At 43.1% G+C, this 24,437-nt stretch overlaps 1 pseudogene; it reads right to left on the bottom strand.

The window, feature by feature from the left end:
- Positions 1-14,505: 14,505 nt before the first annotated feature.
- LOC122701324 lies at positions 14,506-22,786 on the bottom strand (annotated as a pseudogene).
- Positions 22,787-24,437: the final 1,651 nt, after the last annotated feature.

The following is a 24,437-nucleotide window of genomic DNA, read 5'->3' as shown; positions in this document are numbered from 1 at the left end:
AATCTGCCTGCAGTGCAGGAGATGCAGGAGACAGGTTTGATCCCTCGATCAGGAAGATCCCCTGGAGGAGGGCATGGCAACCCATTCCAATATTCGTGCCTGGAGAATCCCATGTACAGAGACTGGCAGGCTACAGTCCATAGACTTGCAAAGAGTGGAACATGACTAAAGCGACTGAGCATGCATGGGAATTCCCTGGAGGGCTAGTGATTAGGACTGGATGCTTTCGCTGCCATGGCCCAGGTTCAAGACCTGGTCGGGGAACTGGGATCCTGCAAGCCACTTGGTGGCACAGCCAAAAAAATAAGTTAAACATAAAACTAGAATATGTCCCCACAGTACTCCTTCTGAGTATATATCCAGTAGAACTGGAACAAATACTCAAACAAATATTTGTATATGTACATTTACAGCAGACTATCATAATAGCCAAAAAGCAGAAACAAATGTCTATCAACAGATGAGTGGATAAACACATTGTGTTATTCAGCCAAAAAAGGAATGAAGTGCTGATCGACACATGTTACAATGTAGATCAACTTCAAAAGCATTATTCTAGTGAAGGAAAATCAGGCCCAATGTGTCACATATAAGATTATGTTTAAATTAAATATTCAGATCAGAGAAATCCGGAGGGACAACAAGCAGGTTTATGATTTGCCAGGCCTATGGGGAAACAGGAGAAGGCAATAGCAACCCACTCCAGTACTCTTGCCTAGAAAATCCCATGGGCGGAGGAGCCTGGTAGGCTGCAGTCCATGGGGTTGCTAAGAGTTGGACACAACTGACCGACTTCACTTTCCCTTTTCACTTTCATGCATTGGAGAAGGAAATGGCAACCCACTCCAGTGTTATTGCCTGGAGAATCCCAGGGATAGGGGAGCCTGGTGGGCTGCCATCTATGGGGTCACACAGAGTCGGACACCACTGAAGCGACTTAGCAGCATGGGGAAACAAGAATGAAGTTTTCTTTAGGTGTGATGAAAATATTCTTGAACTAGACAGAAGTGGCAGTTGCACAAAATTATGTGTATACTAAATGCCACTTGACTGTTCACTTTAAAATGGTTAATTTTGCTTTACGTGACTGTCACCTCATTAAATATTTGCCTATAAAAATCAACTTGCATCAAAACCACAATGAGGTACCATCTCACGCTGGTCAGAATGGCTGCTATCAAAAAGTCTACAAACAATAAATGCTGGAGAAGGTGTAGAGAAAAGGGAACCCTCTTACACTGTTGGTGGGAATGCAAACTAGTACAGCCACTGTGGAGAACAGTGTGGAGATTTCCTTAAAAAACTGGAAATAGAACTGCCATACTACCCAGAACTCCCACTGCTGGGCATACACACTGAGGAAACCAGAATTCAAAGAGACACATGTACCCCGATGTTCATTGCAGCACTGTTTACAATAGCCGGATGTGGAAGCAACCCAGATGTCCATCGGCAGATGAATGGATAAGAAAGTTGTGGTACATATACACAATGGAATATTACTCAGCTATTAAAAAGAATACATTTGAGTCAGTTCTAATGAGGTGGATGAAACTGGAGCCTATTTTACAGAATCAAGTAGGTCAGAAAGAAAAACACCAATACAGTATATTGACACATATATATGGAATTTAGAAAGATGGTAACAATGACCGTATATGCTAGACAGCAAGAGACACAGATATAAAGAACAGACTTTTGGACTCTGTGGGAGAAGGCGAGGGTGGGATGATTTGAGAGCATAGCATTGAAACATGTGTATTACCATATGTGAAACAGATGACCAGTCCCAGTTCGATGCATGAAACAGGGCACTCAAAGCCAGTGCACTGGGATAACCCTGAGGGATGGGATGGGGAGGGTGGTGGGAGGGGGGTTCAGGACAGGCGGACACATGAACTGTGGCTGACTCATGTCAATGTATGGCAAAACCCAACCACAATATTGTAAAGTAATTAGCCTGCAATTATAATAAATAAATTAATTTTAAAAATCAACTTGCCATGTTTATGTGAGTCTGTTTCTGGACTCTTTAGTCTATGCCATTGATCTGCGTGTCTGCCCCTTTACCAAGACCACACTCTTTTCATTAACATAGCTTTAGAGAAAATCTTATAATCAAGTGATGTAATTTCTTCAGTTTCTTATTTTTCAAACTATTTAGGCTATTCTAGTTCTTTTGTCTTTCCACATTGTATTAAATCTATTGACTGCTTTGGGGAGAACTGACATCTTTGCCATGTTGAATTTTTTCAGTTTATGATTGTGATTTGTTTTCCTATTTAGGACTCCTTTGATTTATATATTTCACCAGTGGTTTATGGTTCTCAGAATATATAATCTGCACATGTTTCACTAGATTTATGTCTAAACATTTATTTTTTGAAGCTATTGTAAATTACATTGTTTCCAGTGTACAGAAATAGAATGTTTTGTTTACTGACCTTGCATTCTGTGATCTTACGAAATTTACTTATTCTGCTCCAGAAATTTTCGCAGGGTTAGGATTTTCCACATTTAGTTATGTCATCTGTGAATAAAGACAGCTTTGTTTTTCCTTTTCAACCTGGATGTTTTTTAATTTCCTTTTCTTTCCTTATTGCACTGGCCATGTCTTCCAGTACAATGCTAAACAGGGGTGGCAGGAGTGAGTATTCTTCTCTTGTTCCTTATCTCAAAAAGGAAAGCATTTGATCTTTGATAATTAAGTGTGATATGAGCTATAGGGATTTTGGTCTTTTTTTTTTTTTTTGGCCATGTGGCACGCAGAGTATTAGTTCCCTGACCAAAAATTGAACCTGTGCCTCCTGCACAGAACCACGGAGTTCTAACCACTGGACTGCCAGGGAAGTCCTGTGTTTTTTCTAGCAGATGATCTTTTACAGGTTGAAATAGTTCCATTTTATTCCTAATTTCCTGGGAATTTTGGTCATAAATGTATTTTGTCTCCATTTTCACTACAGTGCTCACTTCCAGTTTCTAGTTGTGCTGAGCTGAAGTAAAAGGGTATCAGAGAACATAACAGTAAACTCACCATCAATTCAGTAGTAGTTTGAATTCTGGTATTCTTCTACAAATCACCTACTGCTATGAACGGTTTGAAGTTCTCAAGCAGTTGCTCCATGCATTATACCCAGGTTTTAGAGTTTGTGTCTAGGTGAGAGAAAAAGTGAAGCATTTCTAGGTACTTCTTACCTAGAAATGGAACCCGAATAATATTCATAATGGTTTTTCTCGTGCTTTTCAAATCTCTATTCATTTTATTTCTGTTACTATGTTACAGGTTCTCTACTCTGATACCTAATCCCTGGTTCCACAGAAGCCTTCCCAAATCAGTTTACTTCTTTTCAAAGCCTTCCCTTAGTCTTTCCTTTTTCTTGTCCAGAATCTTCTTCTCTATCCTACCTGTTACTATTTGTTACTTGGAAGCTGACTTGTCACCCTCTGCTTTAGTCCCCTCTTAGTTTTTAAATTGAGATATGTCACATATCATAAAAGTCACCATCTTGAAGTATTTAACTCGGTGGTTTTATCAGCATATTTACATTTCATCATCACTATTAATACTTAAACAACAACAACCATATAATTAGCAGAGGAATTGCTGGGTAAAACAGTAAGTCTATGTTTAACTTTTGAAGTTACTGCCAAAATGTTTTCTACAGTGGCTGTACAATCTAAATTTCCACCAGCAGTGTATGAGGGTTCTAATTTCTGCACATCCTTGAAAACACATCTTGTTATCTTTTAAAATTATAACCATGTTAGTGGATATAAGTGGTATCTCACTGTGGATTTGATATGCATTTTCATGGTGGCTAATGACGTTGAGTCCCTTTTCATGTGCTGATTGGCCATTTGTGTATCTTACTGTGAGAAATGTCTGTTTACAGCCTTGCCCTTTTCAAGATTTCCCTGGTGGTCCAGGGAATGTAGACTTGATCCCTAAGCCCATGTGCCTCAACTGGAGACCATGTGTTCTCGATGCTGTGCCCTTGCTAGAGAGAAGCCTGCACAACAAAGAGCCCACGTGCCCCCAACTAGAACTTGATGCAGCCATAAACAAATAAATACTATGAAAAACACTTATTTGCCCTTTTTAATATTAAATTCTCTACCACTGCATTTCTTTCATATAGTATTAAATAATGCTGCTTAAGATGAAGTTTCTGAACACTTGGTGTTGATGGCTGTGAAAATTTGAGACCCAAACAAAAGCCAAACAAACAAAAAAAAACCTTATAGTAAGTAGAACTGCGTGTATATTAAAGTGCCTAAATTTTTGTAGCTTTCTTTGCATTTACTGAAAATCAATCTAGAACTTCTTATCTCTGCCTTTAATGCTCTAGTCACGTTATCCATAAGAAGTTAAAAACTTAAAAATATCAAAGATACTCTCCAAATGTGAATGCTAAAGTCCACTCTCAAAAAAGTAGAGTGCCTAAGCCAATTTAATCACATCTCTTAAAAATTAATATTAAGTTTTGTAAGACAGTAAAGTTGAGTGTTTCCTATTCTAGTTTGGGGAAGCTGTGATTGGTCTTGAAAATAAGGCAGAGTGGTAAACTGACCATGAAAAGCCAATCTGTCAAACAAATGAATGATGTAAATATTATCCATATTGTTTTAACCATATAAAGAAACCTAGAAAATGCCCATTTTATCCCCAACCTAGCATTCTTTAGAGACAAAAATGCAAAACATTTTGCAAAAATGCAAAATGTTTGTGAACATAAAATCCCTCCACCAAAGACAAGGCCCGGCACACAGAAAGTGCCCAATAAACATTTGCCTGATGTTGAATGAATAAATGAACATTCATAGTGCATATCTCTCAAAGTTTTCAGGAGCAAACATTTGGAGGCAGAGATAAACGAAGAACCTGGTTTTGGCAGCAGGTTTACATAAGAGTTGATTTGGGAACTGCAAGTGATAAAAACTATTTCAGGGGAAACTCTGGGAGATAGTGAAGGACAAGGAAGCCTGGCGTGCTGCCGTTCATGGGGTCGCAAAGAGTCAGATACAACTTAACAACTGAACAACAACAAGGGCAGCAGGAATGCTGGTTACAAATAACACTTGGTTTGTTGATTTTTATAAATGTTAAATTACAGCAAGTATTATTTGGTCATGGAATGATCTTTCAAAGCATTTTCCACACATAATTCTTGACTATCAGAGCACTGGGTATTGAAGCACACTGTAACTACTTTAACTCCAGAAAGAGAATCAAGGGAAGGAATGGACACTAACCAAGAAAAAGAAGAGAAAATTCCTCATTTAGAGGAAGTGTGGCGCCAAATGGGGATAAAAATAGAATAGGAATATTTAATTTCCATTTCACTTTTCATCCTAGCTGTTACCAACATGTTATGGTTAAATGGTAATAAAATACAATCAAACAGGAATGGTTAGAGGGAATTATAATAAATTGTAATGTTTTTAGTATTCATTTGCACATTATTTCAATTAAAAAAGAGAAAACCAATTAAAGTAGGTAAATGAGGGTACTTTGAGCTCCAGGGGAAATGTCCCATATGAATATGTTAGAGAGTTGTTGCTATTATTATTTTCTGCCACTTAACTCATAATGAATCACTCTGGGACTTGTTAAAAGTTAGCAGTTGATCATGAAGTTTCACCTTATTAATAAGTTGCTCTGGTGATCACTACAGGCATCTAGTATTCCTTGTGGACCACCCTCATTATGAGGCATATGGGTTGCCTGTTGTTCTCATAAATGAATATCCCCAGGAGGGGGAGTGTATCAGGAGTGGCCCCTTACAAAGTCATCTTTGTTGGTCAAGCTCTGGTTGCCTTCTGAGGGAGGGAAACGCAGCTCCCTTGTTCTTAATTAAGCTTGCCTCTTGTGGAGACAGGGCCTCTGTTGAATGGGAATACTTTCTCATAGATGGATTAGGGTATGGTTGTCAAGATTTATTGATCTCTTTTAAAAGGAACTATTTATTCATGGAATGTCATAACGTCTGAGATTCGCTTTAAAATATTCCAAAACAAAAACAAAAACCGGATAAGTGAAACAAAATAGGCAACATGTTGCTAACTGGTGAAGCCTACATAAGGGCCCATCATATAATTACTATGTGTTTGATAATTTCCATAATGAAAATTTAAAAATATATACCTATAAAAGGATTATTAATCTCCAACATTTATTATCTTAAATCAGCTACTGCTCTATGTATTAGAATTCTTTTCAGTTACAATTCACACTGGCTTAAACAATAAAATGAAGTTATAGATTTATGTATTAGTAGCTGAAAAGTCCAGGGCAATTCTAGGTGTCAGGTGATGCTTGATCCTACAGCTCAATGGTGTCACCAAACCCTGCATCATATACATCACTGCTCTGCCTTCTGTGGTATTGTTTTCATCCTAAGGCTCACGTCTCTCATTTTAAGGAGACTGAACATCTGCTGGGTTACATGCATCATCCTGCAAGTGTTGATCTGTTCTAGTGTTTCCAACAAGTCGTGATGGGATCAGTTTAAGGTCATAGGCCTAATCCTGAGTCATCTTTCTAACCAAGGATGGAGAACCTCCTGGGGAGTAGATGAGTTGAAAGATCTTACACTGGACTTTAACCCACTGTCCCCAGATGTACTTGGATGCATAACACATCCTTCATGGAATAGCTGTGCACATCTCAGTGTTCTCTGCCTACCAGCTCAGGACCCCCTGACAGAACAGATTTCCAAGGCCCTTCCAGGTCCTTTTACACACCTGTGTTGAGAGTCCTTGGGAAGAGATGTGCCAAGGGCCTGAAGGACCCCCAGGACTGTGTGTGCACTCAGGCCCTTGCTGAATTGCAGGCATTCAGGTCCAGTGCAAGCACTGAAGAGCAGACGTGGTGGGGGAGCGTGCTGGGAGGAGAGGCGAGCCGAGTGGAGGTGCTTTCCCTGGGGTGCACATGGAACCAAGTCGTCCTACTCCAGGGTGAATCTCCCTGAGCTCCAAGCTAGAGCCTTCAGGCAGCTGGAATGATAGCCTTAGACATTCCAAGGTACCCAGCGTAGGACTCCTCCATGCATTCCTTGACGGGACCTACAAGCTCTTTGCTTCCTTCTCTGCTGATAAAGAACAAGATGAGAACTCACAGCCATCACACATCTGTCAAGCAGTCAATATCTAAAGAAGAGAGAACACTGGGACAGGGGTGCTCTGAGTGACCGAAGCTAATGTTTGGTGCCTATGGCAGCTTTTTTCTGTTTGATGTAAGTTGATCCTTGAAGGACATGGGTTTGAACTGTGAGGCCCCACTCACATGTGGAGCCTACTGAATAACTCGGTCCTCAAGTACATGATCCATGCCTGGTTGAAGTTGCAGGAACATAGATCCAGAGGGCCAATGGTAAAGTCATACACAAATTTTGAACTGTCCAGCAGCTGGCACCCCCAACCTACTCCACGTGTTGCTCAAGAATCAACTGTATTTTCATTCTTATATTTACTATAGGTCAGTTTTGTGCCCAACACTGAAGATTCAAGGCTACACAGGACAAAGCCATTGCCCTCTTGATGCTTATATTCTAACGGGTGCAGACAGACAAAAACAACAAACCAAATAACTCTACCTTGTGATAGAGTGGTGAGGGCAGACATGACTGACTGAACAAGAGTGAAGGTCAAGAGAAGATAAAGCTCTTGTGCAAGCTCGGGTTTCAAAATGTGGGAGCTGTGGAGAGAGCCAAGAGGAGAATATTGTACAAGTGCCTCTTAACTCAAAGAGTAAGACTCAGGAACTCCCTGGCAGTCCAGTGGTTAGAACTTCAGGCTTTCACTGCCAAGGGCGCAGGCTCGATCCCTGGTTGGGGAACTAATATCCCACAAGCCGCATGGTGCAGTCAAATAGATAAAAGACAGGAAATATGAGCTTCTCCTTTAAAGAGGATAAATAGCTTTGATGTTGGGTAATGCTTACTTATCATAGTTACAGGATGAAGGAAACATTTAAAAAACATTTCCCTAACTCCACATAAGAAACTAAATTTTAAAAAACCAGAAAAAAAAAAAAAGGGGGACTTCCTGAGAGTCCATGGTTAAGAGTCCTTGCTTCTACTGCAGGGGGTGGGGAGACAAGTTTGATCCTGGGTTGGGGAACTAAGATCCTGCAAGCTGCACAATGCAGTCAAAAAACAAACTATTGTTCCTTACTCTACTAACATTGAAAATATGAATATTTACTTATTCGGCTGAGCTGAGTCTTAGTTGCAGCATGTGGGATCTTTCAGTTGCAGCATGTGAACTCAGTTTTGGCATGTGCGATCCAGTTCCCTGATCAGAGATTGAACTCAGGCCCCCTGCCTTGCGAGCGCAGAGTCCTCACCACCGAATTACTAGGGAAGTCCCAATCTACTAACGTTTTAAAGATTGTTTTAAAGCTTAAAATATCTAACTCTTCTCTTCATGAACATTAAATATCCATCACTTTTACATTTTTTTCAGATGCTCTGAAACTGTTCGGTATACAAGTCATTGTTGTTGTTCAGTCGTTAAGTAGTGTCCAACTCTTTGCAACCCCATGAACTGCAGCACACCAGGCTTCCCTGTCCAAGTCATAGACAAATACTTGGTGTGAAAACCATGATGTTGGAAATGTTACATTTATTGGCTTAAAAACTCAACAGAAAGACTTCTTACTAAGTTCTTCCTTGAAGGTGCAGGGTATTCGAATACAATAAACCTTTACATTTTGTACTAGTGCTTAGACCTGAGCAGTTCGAGATTCATCATCCTACAGTGGTGGAAATGAGAAGTGATTCTGATAGCTTTCCTGCACCTGAAACTGAGTGAAAGACAAGAGCTGGCTTGCATAATTCCTCTCACAAGAGCCAGATGGGAAAACAGCTTTAAGTGAAGTGCAGGCACTATCATTATGGATGAACTAAATTATACAGGAGGAACCCCTGACAAGATGCTTGAGTGTGGAAAGAAATTCAGTGCAGTCCAGTACCCTTGTCCGCTGGAGAATTCATACACAAAGAAACCCTATGTGTACACTGGGTTTGGTTGATGCTTTGAACAATGCTCCAGCCTTGCTCCCCACTGAACCCACACAGGGCAGAAACTATAAGTGTCAAGTGTGGAAGAGATTCAGCAACAATATGCTTTTCTAACTTGTTTGAAACGAAACCTAGAAATAGTGTGGCTAAAGCTTCAACACTTTCTACTGAGGGCACTTTAGAGACTACACAGGAGAACCCTGGAAATCATGTTGAGGAGGCCTTCAGCAAATCATCACTGTGAACCCTGGAGGGAACGCTCCTGAGAAAAAAGCAATCGGCAGCCTTGATCCGTTACATGTGAGTGGGAATGAGTCAGAGAATGCACAAGGTGCTCAGTTATCACTGGTCTGTGGTGTGAAATGGTTCAGTGAATGTCTGGAAAACCCTTTACAGTGTTCAAATCTTCTGTATTACTCCCAACTGTCCCGATGGATAGAAAAGAAAGAAAAGTGAAGTCCCTCAGTCGTGTCCAACTCTTTGCGACCCCATGGACTGCAGCCTACCAGGCTCCTCCATCCATGGGATCTTCCAGGCAAGAATACTTGAGTGGGTTGCCACTTCCTTCTCCAGATCTTCCCGACCCAGGGATTGAACCCGAGTCTCCCGCATCGTAGGCAGACACCAGGGAAGTCCACCGGCAGGTCGGTATAAACCCCTGACAGGGTTTCTGCCGTAAGTCATAAGCGGTCACTGCGGACCCACAGAGCAGGGCGCCTCACAGGGCGTGTCATTCATTCACAGAAGCACACCGTAGAGTTTAAAGTACAGCAGAAAACATGTTCGCTAGGAGAACAAAGAACTAGAGCTCCAAGCATTGTCCTGAAGAATCGAAAAGGCTGCTTAGGATTCTTTGTCTCAAGTTCTCCAGCAGAATGAAACACTGTTCTCATAGTTTCAAAAGCGGATGGAAACACCAGAGTTTTAGTTTCCAAGTTCTCCTCCTGTACTTCCCCTCCAGTCAAAAGAGAGTGGAAGTTCTCAAGATCAGCTTGAGGTTACAGTCAGCTTAATGGCCAGAACTCTGGGTATGCAATGGTCCCAAGACTGTGGCCACTGGGACGGACCAGTGCAGAGAAGGTGTCAAAGATCTGGGGTCTAGACTAGATCAGTGATCTACTTCTCAGAAGCAACCCTGGAGCCACTTGTAAGGCTGTTAACTGAACACACAAAAAATAAAGCACCTTGCTGTCCTAGAAATCATCTGGTTACAAAGGTCACATTAGCAAGACTGAACCCAGGGTCAAGTCTGAATTCATTTTTGAACCAAGGTTCAATAGTTTTCGTTTTATATTGTTGTTTTAGTAATCAGCTCTCATTCCTGTGATGAAGTATAGAAATGCCTTCTTCCAACTTGCACACATCCAACCCAAATTCCAAACACAAGGAATAAGACACTGTGCTGCTAACTAGTGGCTAAGACTTTCCCAGTGGTTTCTCATTCCCCAACTGGATTGTACTGCTCCCGTGTTCCTGTCCAAGTTTCTTCTCAACTGTTACCTTTCAGTCCAGGGAGAGAAGCCACATTCCTCTTTATACTGTGGGGAAATTTGGTGGCTTGTGTCCTGTGTATTCTGAGGCACAACTCACAAAAGGCACAAGAGGTATTTAACAAACCATTACTTGAAGGTAATGGTGAAGAATGGAAGGAAATGTGAATGGAAGGAAATCCATTCTTGTGAAGAATGGAAGGAAATCCCTACCCCCTCTCAAGCCCACTGATGGACAGAAACCCTCCCAGTGCATGAGGGGCTAATGGTGCAGTGGAAGACAAAGACAAAGTGGAATGAGGTCAGAGGATTGAAGTGCCTCATCCACTTCAACAACTGACCTCTTATTTGTTTTGGGTAAGCAATCCAGTCTTTCTTTCCTATCACCTACAATCTTGTAAGCTCCTAAGTGTTCCCACTGGTGTTACAGTTACATCATCTCAGTGGAGCACTGAGAGGAAACTAGATCTCTTCTGAGGACCAAAGCCCAGGCAGAATGACAAAGATTTCTGAGCTCTACCAAAACAGCCAGCTCAATTAAGACAGGTCAGGTTATGCAGTAGAAACACACAGCATCAACATCCCAGTGATTTAACACAACAGAAGTTTATTTCTTGTTCCTACAAAATTCACTACAGGTCTGGTAGACTGTCTAGAACAAATACCTCTCCCCAGTGTGGGAGGTCAGCATTCCAGACTGCTCTTGATCTCGTGGCTCCTATGTGCTTACATGACTGAGGCAGAAGACAGCATAAGAGTCCTGTACCAACAAATAAGTGCTTCAGCCAAAAAGTGAGACTTCTATATAACCCACTGCTCAAAACTATCTCAGGACCCTGTCTAACCAAAAGGAGCAAAAAGGGATAACCACTCCCCCTTTTTTTCTTTCTTTTTGGCTGTCCCACATTAGCTTACAGGATTCCAGTTCCCCAACCAAGGACTGGACCCAGGCCCTCAGCAGTGAAAGTGATGCGTCCTAACCACTGGACCGCCAGGAAGTCCCAAGCACCCCACTCTTACTGTTCACTGGGATAAAAGCTCCACAACAATGAGCATTTTGTCTCCTTGTCCACTATCATATCCTTAGCTTAGAAGAGTACGTGGGAACTTCCCTGGTGGTCCAGTGGTTAAGAATGTGCCTTCAAATGCAAGGGACAAGAATGTGCCTTCAAATGCAACCAATCCCTGGTTGGGGAACCAAGATCCCATATGCTTTGGGGCAACTAAGCCTGCTTGCCACAAGAGAAGCCTGCACACTGCAACAAAGACCCACCACAGGAAAAAAAAAAAGCCTTGTTGAAAGTCAGCTCTTCAAAAAACAAGTACCTGGACACATAATAGGACCTCATTAAATCAAATGCATGAATGCAGTGCCAGAAACTAATCCATAGGTGTACCCTGGGAGAAGAGACAAGAGTTCCAGGGGTGTTAAGACCGAGGGTGTTGGGTAAGATCTATGCAGAGCTGACTGTGCTTAGGAAATAATCCTTGACAGAGTTCATCTTGGGGAAGGAAGTGAAATCTTGCTGACAGTGACTTACACTTAGACCAGGTGACTTACACCATAAAGCACTGAAGCCAAGGGACAAATCAACAGAGCAAACCACCACTAGTGCTCAGCTCCTGGAAGGAGCTCCAACAGCCACAGATGCATTGGCTCCTTCAGTGTGGTCAGTCCACCCAACACACCACTGCGGATCAGAGGAGAGGAAAGGACGTGAACACTGTCTGAGATCCCACTACCAGCGTGGCCATTAGGTACTTTTCCTTCATCAATCCCTCTAATCCTCAGAAAACCCTGAGTTGAGCTTTATCTCTATTTCATAGAGAAAATGAAGACTTAAGCATGTTTCAGTAATCAAGAAATTACAGTTCTACAAGCTTGAAACAGATCCAATGTCATCCAGGCTGACTGGGCAGGGACAACATACAGATCAGTCCAACTGATCCTGTCTTCAGGCCTGACTAGTTACAGCTAAGTGACAGCCAGCGGATCCATTAGTTGTGGGGTCTTAACAAGTCCCTAAATCTCTCTGAGCCTTAACTTCCTTGTTTCTAAGAGATATGTTAAAGACATTATTTAACTCCTTTCCTAACACTACCTGAAAGCTCTATCGGGAACACATCTGAATTAGGGCTGTAGATAAAAAGGTGTTATAAGAAAACCCAGAGTCCAGAGAGATTCTCAGCAGTCTATGCTGTGCTGGAGAAAACAGAAACTCCATTTGCTTAACAGTTTATTGTCAGCCAAGGGAGGTGCGGGTTCACCCACCTTCATCTACAACTTAGCATCAGCTCCCAAACCTTTGAACTTGGTCTCCTGCTCCCTGGATTCACAGAGCACCATGCCCAGTGACACACAGGATCCTCCCTACTGCACATACTCCAGTTCCCAGACAAGCATAACCCTCCCCTTGTTCTTAATAACAAACAAAAGCCAAGTTAAAATGCAAACAGACAAAAAACTGAGAAATTGTTCCTGAATTCCCATTAATATCCATTTAGGCCTCAGAAAAGTACTCATGTTGATGGCTGTTTTATCCTATTGGCATTGTGAGGTAAGGAGTCTAGTTTATTACAGAAAATTATTTTCATCTAATATGTTGTTTTTGTTCAGTTGCTAAGTTGTGTCCAACTCTTTGCGACCCCATGGACTGTAGCCTGCCATCTAATACAGACTGAATGGTAAAAATTCAAACTCATGTCCACATGACCTCATTAGATAGTCTCCTTTTTTCAAACATTACCAATGAGAGGTATGATGGTGCATCAGTTCACCCAGCAGATTCTCCACGTAAATTATTTCATCACAGTAAAAATTGTGCTAACAGGATTCCAGAGGTATAGAAGTTAAAAGGTTCATAAAGGAAGTCAAAACCATGTCAATTTGGCAAACACTGTCCAAAGACAAGAGTAAGAAAATTCAACTTGGTTTCTGGAAAACTTAAAATTCATTTCTGCCCCAAAAGACTATTGAAACTGCCAAGTCGGCTACCTGAAAGACAATGTATGTAATGAAACATGTATATTACTGCTTTTTATTTTGGAAAACTATGCTATAAATGTTTCTATCTTATGTACTTAACAGTGGCTGGAAGATCAATGAATAACAATATTTACCTCTGTGACCACAGAAGACTGGTGACTCATGACTGCATCTGCTATTTGAAGCTGGTGTTGCTATTTTGTCAGCTAAAATCCCCAAAGCTTTTTTCCTTACTCAGGTTCTAGAACACCTGTTTTCCTAAGGAATTCAGTGATGGTTCTAAGTAAAAACAGTAAGTAGTACAACTAACTACTACTGTTTCCTCTCACAGTCAACCCTAATTTCTTTCTATGAAACATGATGTTTATATCACCAAATTTTCCCCTGGTAAAAAATTCTTCATGCTTCTTAATTTTGAAATTTTTCATAAACTTTAGGGTTAAACTCTGGTTGGTAAATTTTTTAGACTAAGAACACTGGATAAGCTTTTCTTCATTGGTGTCAATTCTGGTGTCAAAGTCTTGAGCATCTACTGAAGCTTGCATGTGTTATAGATGGGTTCTCCGGTGTTTAATAAGGTGGGAATTTTGACTGAATTTTTTTCCACATTCATGACATGTAAAGGGCTTCTCTCCTGTGTGAGTTCTTTGATGTGTGTGGAGATGTGAATTTTGACTGAAGCTTTTCCCACACCAGGAGCATTTATATGGTTTTACTCCTTGGTGTGTTGTTAAGTGCTTATTAAGATCTGACCTCCATCTAAACCTCTTATCACACTGTTGACATTTATACGGTTTCTCTTCAGTGTGAATTCTTTGGTGCTTAATAAGGTCAGAGCTAACTCTGAAGCTTTTTCCACATTCCTGACATTTAAAAGGCTTCTCTGTTGCACGTTCTTTCTTATGAAGCTCCATAAGTTTCAGCAGCTCTTCCTCCCACCAGTTGCAAAATTTCTTTCTTTCCTTCACTGGAAAATCTTGGTGCCATTTCCCCAGCTTATGCTCATCACCATGATTTTCTTTGCCTGTTGTTTTCTGATGAACATTCACACTGGCTTTTTTTGATACTATGTCTCCTGGTGTTTGTATTTCTAAGTCAGAAAGACACATAGGTTGATGATTTTCCATGTCATTTTTCAGCTTTATCTCTGTTGGAATAAACATAAGAATCAGTCTACTGTATGTCAGAGCAAGATAACGATGGGGACAGAAGAAAAGCACAACATTCACTGATTTAAAAAATATATATATAGAGAAGTAGAATCTTAAAATGTTAAGCCCTTGGAAAGGTTCCTAATCTAGGCACATTTCTCCTCTTTCCATGGTATTATTTACCTGAAAGCAGCTCTCCAGGATTGTCTTTGAACACTGGAGATCCTTGAATATATGGCTCTTCCCCTTGGTCTAAACAGGAGATCACTTTAGGTTTGGGGAGCACAAATAATGCTGTGAAATAAAAAACTGAGGTCAACGACTAGAACTAATAATGGTTCACTAATTCCAGACTACTTCAGGAAAAGCAAAAGATACTCTAACAGTTTGTCACCCTGAATGGTTAAATGGATACTCTCATATCCAATATTAAGTTTATACTATACTACATTTGTGAGTGGGCATGAAAAGCCAAGACTGAAAAATGAACCTAAGCTAGATCGATGGGAATCCAGTGCAAGTTCCACATCTTCTGACACCAACTCTCCATATTCAGCTAAGGTGTAACCTAACTCCAGAGCCTGCAGGAAACACAGACTGTGCTATGACATATGACATCTTCGGGAAGACTTATACTGGGTAAGACCAGTTTAGGGGAGTTGATGTGAAGATCAGTGGGCATGTATCAGGCACAAATGATACATGCCATCATTATACTAACTTTTTATTTAGTTCTCAAGCACCAAACCCTGGGCTAGAAAAGATTTCCACCACTCCCATAGCTCACTGGTTCACATCTAGGTGGAGGAAACAGACAAGAATTACTTAGCGAAATTACTCCAAATTGTACTGCCAAGTATGGAAAGTATTCATCACTCAGTCATTCCATAAATATGTACTGAGTGGTTATGGTGCACCAGGCACCCTCTATGTGCCAGGGACATAGTGGAGAATAAGACAAATCCCCTGATACCAAGGAGCTTGTCCTCTCATGCAGAGTCAGAGAATCTAACATCAACAGACAAACAAAAGTCAGGAAGTGATAAATGTTTTGAAGAAAACTAAGGGAGGGTAAGAGAACATTTAAGACTCTGTTTCTGTGAAGCTATTTTAGACAAGGCTGTGAGAAATGCTTCTTTTAGAAAATGACATCTGAGCAGAACCCTAAAGTGAATTTTGTCATGTGACAAAAGTGTACCAGGCAGAGGGTAAGAGAAAGAAATGAGCACTTGAAGTCCATGAAACAGCAAGGTGACAAGAGTGAAGAAAGAGGCCAGGTGTACTCTTTCTGCCCCCGTCTGATGTCTATGTCAGAAGCTTTCTCTATCTCCTTTATACTTCAATAAAAATTTATTACACAAAAGCTCTGAGCGATCAAGCCTCGTCTCTGGCCCCGGATTGAATTCTTCTCCGGAGGCCAAGAATCCCAGCGTCTTTGTGTGATTCAGCAACAACCTTCCATCTTGGGAGCTCGTCCGGGATTCTTCAGGACAAGGCTCACTCCTACACTGCATTTCATAATCGGTCTAACTGCTGGGTCTGCGGAGCGCTCCCCTCTTCATCAGTGGAAGGCTTCCCGTGGTGGACATCTCTACTTCAAGGAAAAAACTTTCTCTAAGTCTGCAAATACCTTCAACAACAATCGCATGTGATGCTTCTTCTTAAACCAATGACATCTAACAACCTTAAGATGGACTGATGTAACTATGGACATAATGTGACTTTTCATTTTGATTTTAACTTGGTTTAATGACTATTTTGCCTTACTTCTGTAACTGTATAATGGGGTTTTCTTACCGTCTAAAAGCTTTAAATTTACAAATGGTTGTCTAAGCTCCTATGAGTGCCACAGCCTCCTTCAACTATTACTTGGGGCCCCTGGATCAGAGACCCTCAATATGAGGGTTAGGAGAATATGTTGCCTCAACAATTTAGGGGCCATGCTCCTAAACAGCAAGAAGTAGTTATGGAATGAAAACAACACCCCTTTCCCTTGGCAACATAATTCTCATAAAAGAAAAGGGGGGAATGAGAGTCATTTCCTAGGCAGGTTGATAAGAAGTCTAGGGGTCCCCAAGGAGACAGGGGTCTGGAATTCTCAAGTAGGAAGAAAGGACAAACTTTTTTCCCTCTACATTCCTTAGGATTATATAACAGTAATGTATCCTGCCTGAGGACAGTCTCTGGATTAAACCTTCTGGCTAATCCTGTTAACTTAAAATGTAAATTATGGGAGTAGGTCTGGTGAGGTCTTTACAACCTGGAGACATTCTTTGGATTCGATGGGGAGTATATAACTCCATTGCTAACACTAGCAAGGGGGTACTCCTTCTGTCTCCTTCTGATGTCTATGTCAGAAGCTTTCTCTATCTCCTTTATATTTTAATAAAACTTTATTACATACACACAAAAACACAAAAAGAGGCCAGAGCAAGAGCACGAGTGGCAAGAGATGACAGCAGGAAGATGAGAAGTCACACCTTGGAGGATCCTGGGGGCCGTGGTAAGGAATTTGGTTCTAATACTGAATATATTGAGAAGTTATCATAGGTTGTTCTTTTGTTGTTGTTAAAAGTTCTACCAGTTTATTGCTACCAACCCCTCTCCCTCTACCCTCATGCACGCATACTCAGTCATATAACCCCATGGACTGCAGCCTGCCAGGCTCCTCTGTCCATGGACTTTTCCAGGCAAGAATACTGGAGTGGGTTGCCATTTCCTTCTCCTATGACAGATTTTTAAGCAGAAAATATCATGATCTGATTAGGCTTTTTTTTTTTTTGGCCGGGTCATGCAGCTTTGGGGATATTAATTCCATAACCAGGGATTGAATCCACACTCTTGGCATTGAAAATGAGAAGCCCTAACCAATGGACAGCCAGGAAAATTCCCCATGATTAGGTTTTTAAAAGACTGGCTGCTGTGTGGAAAACAGTGTGGGAGAGCAGGAGTGGTGGCAAGGGGTGCCAGTAAGAAAGTACTGAGGTGAACCTTGTGGCTGAGATGAGGATGCGAACAGTGCAAGAGGGTGAGACATGATCCAATTCAAACTACACTGTGATTGTGGAGCCAAAATGATCAGCGATGTGTTAGTAGTGGCGTGTGATGGCAACATGATCCAGGGGTTTTCTGGCCTGAACTTTAGGTTAATGGTTATATCTTTCAGGGAGACAGGAGAGATTAGAGCAAAGCAAATTTGAAGGGAACAAAAATTTTGGATAAGAAATGAACATGTGAACTTGGCAGAAGCTCACGGGATCTGGATACACCTATCCCGTGATGAACCACTATCTGAGAATCAACGAGCTACTGAAACAGAGACTCTCTCATGGGGGTAAAAGTAAACCAAGAATGTGACAGATTAGTCCATTCCTATGCAAAGGGAAGAGGAGAATCTTTACCTAGAGAGACGACAGTCTCATAGTTTTCATGCATTACGTCATTGTAGAGGGCCTTCTGAGTGGGATCCAGTAGTTCCCATTCTTCCTGGGAAAAGTATATGGCCACTTCCTCAAATGTCAACAAACTCTAAAGAAGAGAATGGCTTTAACTCAGAACTTGCCACTTCAAAGACAGTCCAACCATCTGGCCATTTGTTAGCCAGATATTAAAGGAACAACACATGATACTTTTTAAAGTGAGGAGGCAGAAAAGAAAGAGGGAAGGGATCAGTAAACAGCCCAGAAGGTACCCAGAGAGTGTGGGAGATCATCTGAGTTAACATGCTCTTGAACACCTGCTGGGCAGGGTGGGTCATGGACAGCAGGGAAAAGCAGCCCCAAGAAGCTGAAAAGCACAGCCCACCTGGGACTCAGGCAAGATGAACTCAGGTGCCACTGTCCAGTCTTTGGTGTTTGCTTGCTCAGGAAGGGCTAGGATCTGGTAAGTAGGTACCACTGTGGGTGAAAAAGTACCACGGAAATTTCTCTTACTTCTGTTTCTAAATATACTAGGCTCATTTCCAAAATGTAAAAGATTCCCATGTTTTCAGGATTGATGAGATACCTTTACAAGTTTGTGTGGTGTCTAGAAATGGCTCTCTCCTTGTAAATAAAAACCATTGACTACCAGCCCCTAAAACAGGTTCCCTAATCTTGAGCAAATTTATGAAAGGAAAAAACCTGTTATCCTGTCATGACATGAACTGAGAACAAAATACTCAGGGAATCTAGTGTACAGTAAGAAATGTTGCTTTAGCATTTTTTAAATTATGACTTTTTGCCTGTACACAATTTTATTCACATTTTGTCACTGATAACCCCTTAATTCCTTCGTTTTTACAAGGACAGGTGAGCCCAACCTCTACTTTTCTAAAGAACTGAGTTCCCAGTATCATTACCAGAGTTCTGTGGTTTGGAGATTTCTGTATCTTAGGCCAACCCCCACCCTCGACCCCACATGACCTATTCTACCGCCACCTGGGGGGCATCCTAATTGCTAACATAGCTCCATTAGTAGATCCACAGGGCAGGGTAACCAGAAAGTGCTCACACATTCTGGCTTAAATTATATCCCACCTCCCAAGAGAAGAAAAGTAACATGAAGATCCTTACCCCTCTCACATACGGGCTCAGGTTCTTTGTGGGTATTCCTGCTCAGTGGCTCTTGTAGACCCTGGTGTATATTCCAAATTTCTTCCTCCCGGGACATGCCCACTGGCTGGGACTCTGCTGGCTTCAGCTGGAAGCCTGGGGCCTCTGCTGCTTCTCCCAAGAGCACTGCCTCTTTTCCCAGCTCCTGGACTGCAACCTAGAAATAACCCCCATACTTGTTACCACAGAACTGACTTTTGGTTTGGGCTTGATGGGAGAGGGAGGGAAAAGCAGAGTGCAGACTGTGGGGCAAAAGGGAGACACTGAAGGAAATGACACAAAGACCTAGAGATACCAGCTACCAATTTTCCACAAGAACTATCCATAAAACATGGAAAATTGGGAGAAACCAGAAAAGGGTGGTTACTGCCAGCTCTCCAAGACAGCAGTCCCACCCTCTGAATTCAGCCCAGTTCGGCCCACTAACAGGGTTGCACAGGCCACCTGTTCTCGTGCTGCCTTGACAGGCTTTCTCTCCCAACTTAGATCCTTGCCTTAGTGGTTTCCTGTCTTCTAATTCTCTCAAAAGATTAAGGAATTGAATTTAAAAGTTGTCCTGTCAACCAGATTTTCCACATGGTCAGGGAAGATTCTCACAGACAATGGGGATGAAATGGAGAAAAAAGCGGGTAAGAGTAATGGCTCTGTCCTATCCCCAAATAATTCTGATACAAAACATGTGCCCTCCTGGTATTCACAGTGGGCCTGAGGCCAGCTGGTGAGCTGTCACCTGCCCAGGGGCATGTCCCGGATCCCCACTCAGAGCAGAGCCAGGAACAACCACTGACAGAGGGCAGTGGAGGCTCTCGCCTATGGTACAGAGGACACTATCCTTCAGGGTCTTTCTTCTCTCAGCTACTCTGTTGGGATTTCAAATCTTTCTTTCCCTGTGTTCTTTCTACTTTTTCCCCTTCCTGGGCAGTCGTCACCTAGTTGTTCGGTTTCTTCCTTCTCTCTCACTTCTTCGCTCTCTTTTGGTCTCTCAGAGTCCCTTTCTTTTCTGATCTGCCCTGAACTCTCCAGCTCCTTAGTGCCTTTTGTTTGTTTCTAAGAATTTAAGGTCCATCTCCTTGGCCAAGCCAGACGAGGCTCATTACCCTCAACACAGCCTGGCTCCAAAGACAGCAAAACTCAACTCTGTCCGTAAGGCCAGGGAAGTCTCTGCCAGGATCTCTGAATCCTATGGGCTGACTAAGGCTGCAGGTCTGTGCTTTCAGGTCCTGCTTCACAAGTGCTAAAGGAACAATACAATAGTGACCTAATCCATTTTTTCTCCCAATTAACTGCCCCAATATATGCACCTTCACTCTATTTCACTGCACATCAAGAATCTTTCTCCTCACCCCATTCCTTGTTTGGCCAGTTTCGCTCTGCAAGTGTTCTACCAGGACCACAGCCTCCTCGATGCTCTGTGGATGGTGCTTCTTTATGAGGGTATGGGTGTCCCCCGGCAGAATGGTCAGGAACTGCTCTAGCACCACAAGTTCCAAGATCTGCTCTTTTGAATGAATCTCTGGCCTCAGCCACCGACGGCATAATTCCTGGAGCTGGTCACCAGCCTCCCGGGGTCCAGCTGCTTCATGATAGAGGAAGTTCTGGAAGTGCTGGTGAGACCTCTCAGGACTGATACTGTCCATCTGTGGGCCAAGTTTCTTATGCTGACTGGAGTTCTCTACCACAGGTCCCTTGGTCTCCCAAAGAGCTCTGAATGAGCGTTCAAGTACTTACACACCTTCAGATCTACTGTCATCATTCTGATCTAGGAATAATTCTGCTCCTGTGCTGGATACAGCACCAGCTCCAGGTCTGACAACTGAGGCCCAGTCTGGTCTGGAACAAAATCAATAAAACAATCTTCTTCCTAAGGCATTCAGGGCAGAAAAAAGTGCATGTCAGTAAGATGCTGTCACATGAACTTTACTACCTGCTAGTTATAATGAGAAAGATGAACTTTAAAAAACCAACTGCCAGGGCTATGTTTTTCTATTATTCAACTTAATACAGCATAGCTTACTGAAGACAAATTCCAATAAATCACTTTGCCTTTAAAAAAAATAATCAGGAGAGGTATATGGGTGAGAAAACTAATACCCACTGGCTGCAAGGAGTTTGGGGATTATCCAAAGATTTAACTGAAAAACTTCCTATGTCATCCTCTATTGTTAAGGAAAGATCAGGAGAATATTCTGAGTTTGCCTTAAATTTTAACATATTGTCCTAGTCTGTCTTTGTAAGAGGATACAACTTCTATAACCTTTATCCTTCTGGGAAGATGAAAGCCTTCACTTCCTGGACCTTTTGAGGTGCTCCTTTCCATTGTATCAAAACTGGTAGGAGAGCTGCAACAATGAGACCAGAGTGGAAAGTAAGTAATTAGGAAAACGGAGCCTTATTCTTCTGAAAAAGCATCCCTCAATAACTAGTTATTCAACATTTATTTTGGCACTTCTTTGCAAGACATATAAAAAACACTATGTAGAAGACTTATATCCGTATTTTAAATTTCTTTTGACCTAGGAAAAAACTGCAGCTGACCCTTGTTCACAAACTGTTTATTCAAATGTCAAGTGGTGAGACTTCCCTGTGGTCCAGGGGTTAAGAATCCGCCTTCCACTGCGGGGGACGTGGATTTGATCCCTGCTCAGGGAACTAAGATAGCACACGCCCCAGGGCAAGTGAGTCTAGCAGGTAACTAGGGAAACCCCACCGGCTACAAAGAGCCCGCACGCTGCAAAGACCCAACACAGTCAAGAGATTTTAAAAAAGAAGCCCACGTGAGTGGTAATTACATTCAATTGCTACTGATTCCTTTCAGATTCTCCCAGGGTCCTTTAGACCTCTAAGCGATGCTGGTGGGGGTGGGGAAAGAGCTGTCTGTCTCACTTTCCCTGAGATGACCAGCAGAAAGGGCACAGAAATTCTGCCCAGGAAGCCACGGTATCCAAAACGGCCGGCTCCCGATGGCCGGCCGGCTCAGGGTACGCACGGGACACTAAACAGGCTTTCACAACACGGAAGCTGATCTCTGAGCCTGGGCCTCTCGTTTCTCCCGCGGTCACATCAGCCAGTAAAGGAAACACCGGTGGAGGCAGCAAAGTGGACACGACTCGGGGCGCGCCCGCGAGCACTGGGCCTACGGGCAGTATCCGAGAGGCCTCCAGCTGCGCGGCACAGGGCGCCACCCGCGCAAGGAGTGCAGAAAGCAGCCTCAGGAGGCTGAAGGCGGGCCTAGCCCGGGTCAGTCCTCTGCCCGGCTCGCAAACGCCCCCGGCTGCAGAGCAGCGGCGGGCGTCTCTCAGCGGCTTCGGAGCCGGTGCCGAACTGGAAGCCGCCTCTAAGTTACCTCAGACGGCCTGGCTTCTCAGAAGCCGCTCCCACTTTCCAGGGCTCAACCGCAAGTCGCCTTCCGTCTAACAACGGCTGTGAGGTGGACAGCCCCCACTTCGCCGCCTAGCGCGCCACTCGCAGGCTAGGAGCGGGCGGAAGAGGGGAAAGCCGGGTTCCACTTTGGTTCCCCGGCGCCGGAAAACCCGCCCAACCGGAAGGGGACGTGACGTACTTCCGGAGAGGGCTCCGCACCGCTCATTGCTTTATCACGGCCGCAACTCAGAGGGCAGCCGGTCGGCAGGAAAGAGTTAACGCCGCGAAGTCTCAGGCCCGTGGAGCCTGGTGTCCCTGCGTGGGTGCCGTCCTCTCGCGGCCACTTCTTCCTCCGTTGCTGCGGGTGGCGGGCGGTAACACATCGTCCCGCCGGGTGCGGCCCCCGTCCCTGCCGGTACCCGAGCTGGGCCCCCGCCGCTTCTCATAGCCTCCTCCAGTACCTGGTGTTTACCTAAAACAATAAAATAGCCTGTTACTTTGTCAGAAAAATTAATTTGGGGACAATTTAGGGTTGGAATATGTCAAGTCGCAACCGTTAGCAAGTCTGGCGAACGTGACTCAAGAATCCAAAGGAGGAAAATGGAAGTTAGTGTAGTGGGTTTTCATTGGCTGAATTTTGACAGTCTCCCATTGGCAGGTCTTTTGCTGGGCCAGGAGAAATTCTTCTGGTGGGTAGAAAAGTAAACCTTCTTCCTGTTGCTGATGCAGTTGGTGTCTAGAGGTGGGGCATGATACCTGCTCTTTTGAGCTCTGATTCCATTTTAAATAATTTTCACAAAGGCAGTTTTGTCTTATTAATCTGCTTTGTGAGAGGTGCAAGCTAGACGCTGAGATGCAACCAAAGTTCCCACAGTTGACTGAGCACTGCAGTCCCTCAGTTTTACAAGATAGGTCAAGAACCAGAAGATTCTCACTTACAGAGATGGCTTGGATCTTTATAATGTGTGGGGAGAAAGCCTGAGTTCTACAGGGACAGATACCTCCCTTCCTTAGTTCTCTGCAGCCAAGATCTATTGAGAACTCTCCGTCCTTCCTTCAAAGGGGAAAAGGAAATCTGTTCCCCTAAAATCGGGAATCAAGAATTCCCTGGCAATCCAGTGGTTAGGACTCTGCGCTTCCACTGCAGGGGGCACAGGTTTGCTCCCCGGTTGGGGAACCAAGATCCCACGTGCTGCACAGGGTGATGAAACAAAAATAAAAAAACTGAGGAAAACAAGTGCTTAAGCAGAAGCTAAATTAAGCTTCTCCACCTTTTTTTCAACTGTCTGTCCCCTCACCGAGGCCATCTCCAATTTGACTTCCATTCTCTTTCCATGCTCCCTTTCTCACCATGCCTTCCTCTGCTGGGTTCTCACTCCAGATGCTGCACCAAGCTCACTGCCTTCTCAATGCTTCACTTCTCACCTAGGTTTGGATCTCCCTGTGCAGAACCATCAGGATTTACTTTCAGCTCCCGGATCCTATACCTGAATGCAGCTTGGGGTGCAACCATCATGACCAAGGCTCCCAGAACTGGCTGGAAGTTTGTGAGGCCCAGCAGTTGCTGATAATGGGAGAGTCTGAAGAGCTGGTGGGAGCTCTCCAATTGCCAAATTCAATCCCCACAACGTGGGTATAATCAGGCTAACATATGAGTTACCTAATAGAAATCAAACAGGCCTTGACCATCACTAGATACGGTTTCCAGTCCCAGCTCAACCCATACTAACGATGTTGGGGGGAAATACTGAACTTCTCTGTGCCTCTATTTCTCATCTGAGCATAACAATACCATGCAGCACAGAGAAAAAGATTAGACATGCTATTTGCATAGC

Source organism: Cervus elaphus, chromosome 10 (assembly GCF_910594005.1).
Source record: "Cervus elaphus chromosome 10, mCerEla1.1, whole genome shotgun sequence".
Taxonomy (NCBI): Eukaryota; Metazoa; Chordata; class Mammalia; order Artiodactyla; family Cervidae; genus Cervus; species Cervus elaphus.
The sequence above is the reverse complement of the archived record's forward strand: the minus strand, read 5'-3'. Positions and strand labels throughout refer to the sequence as shown.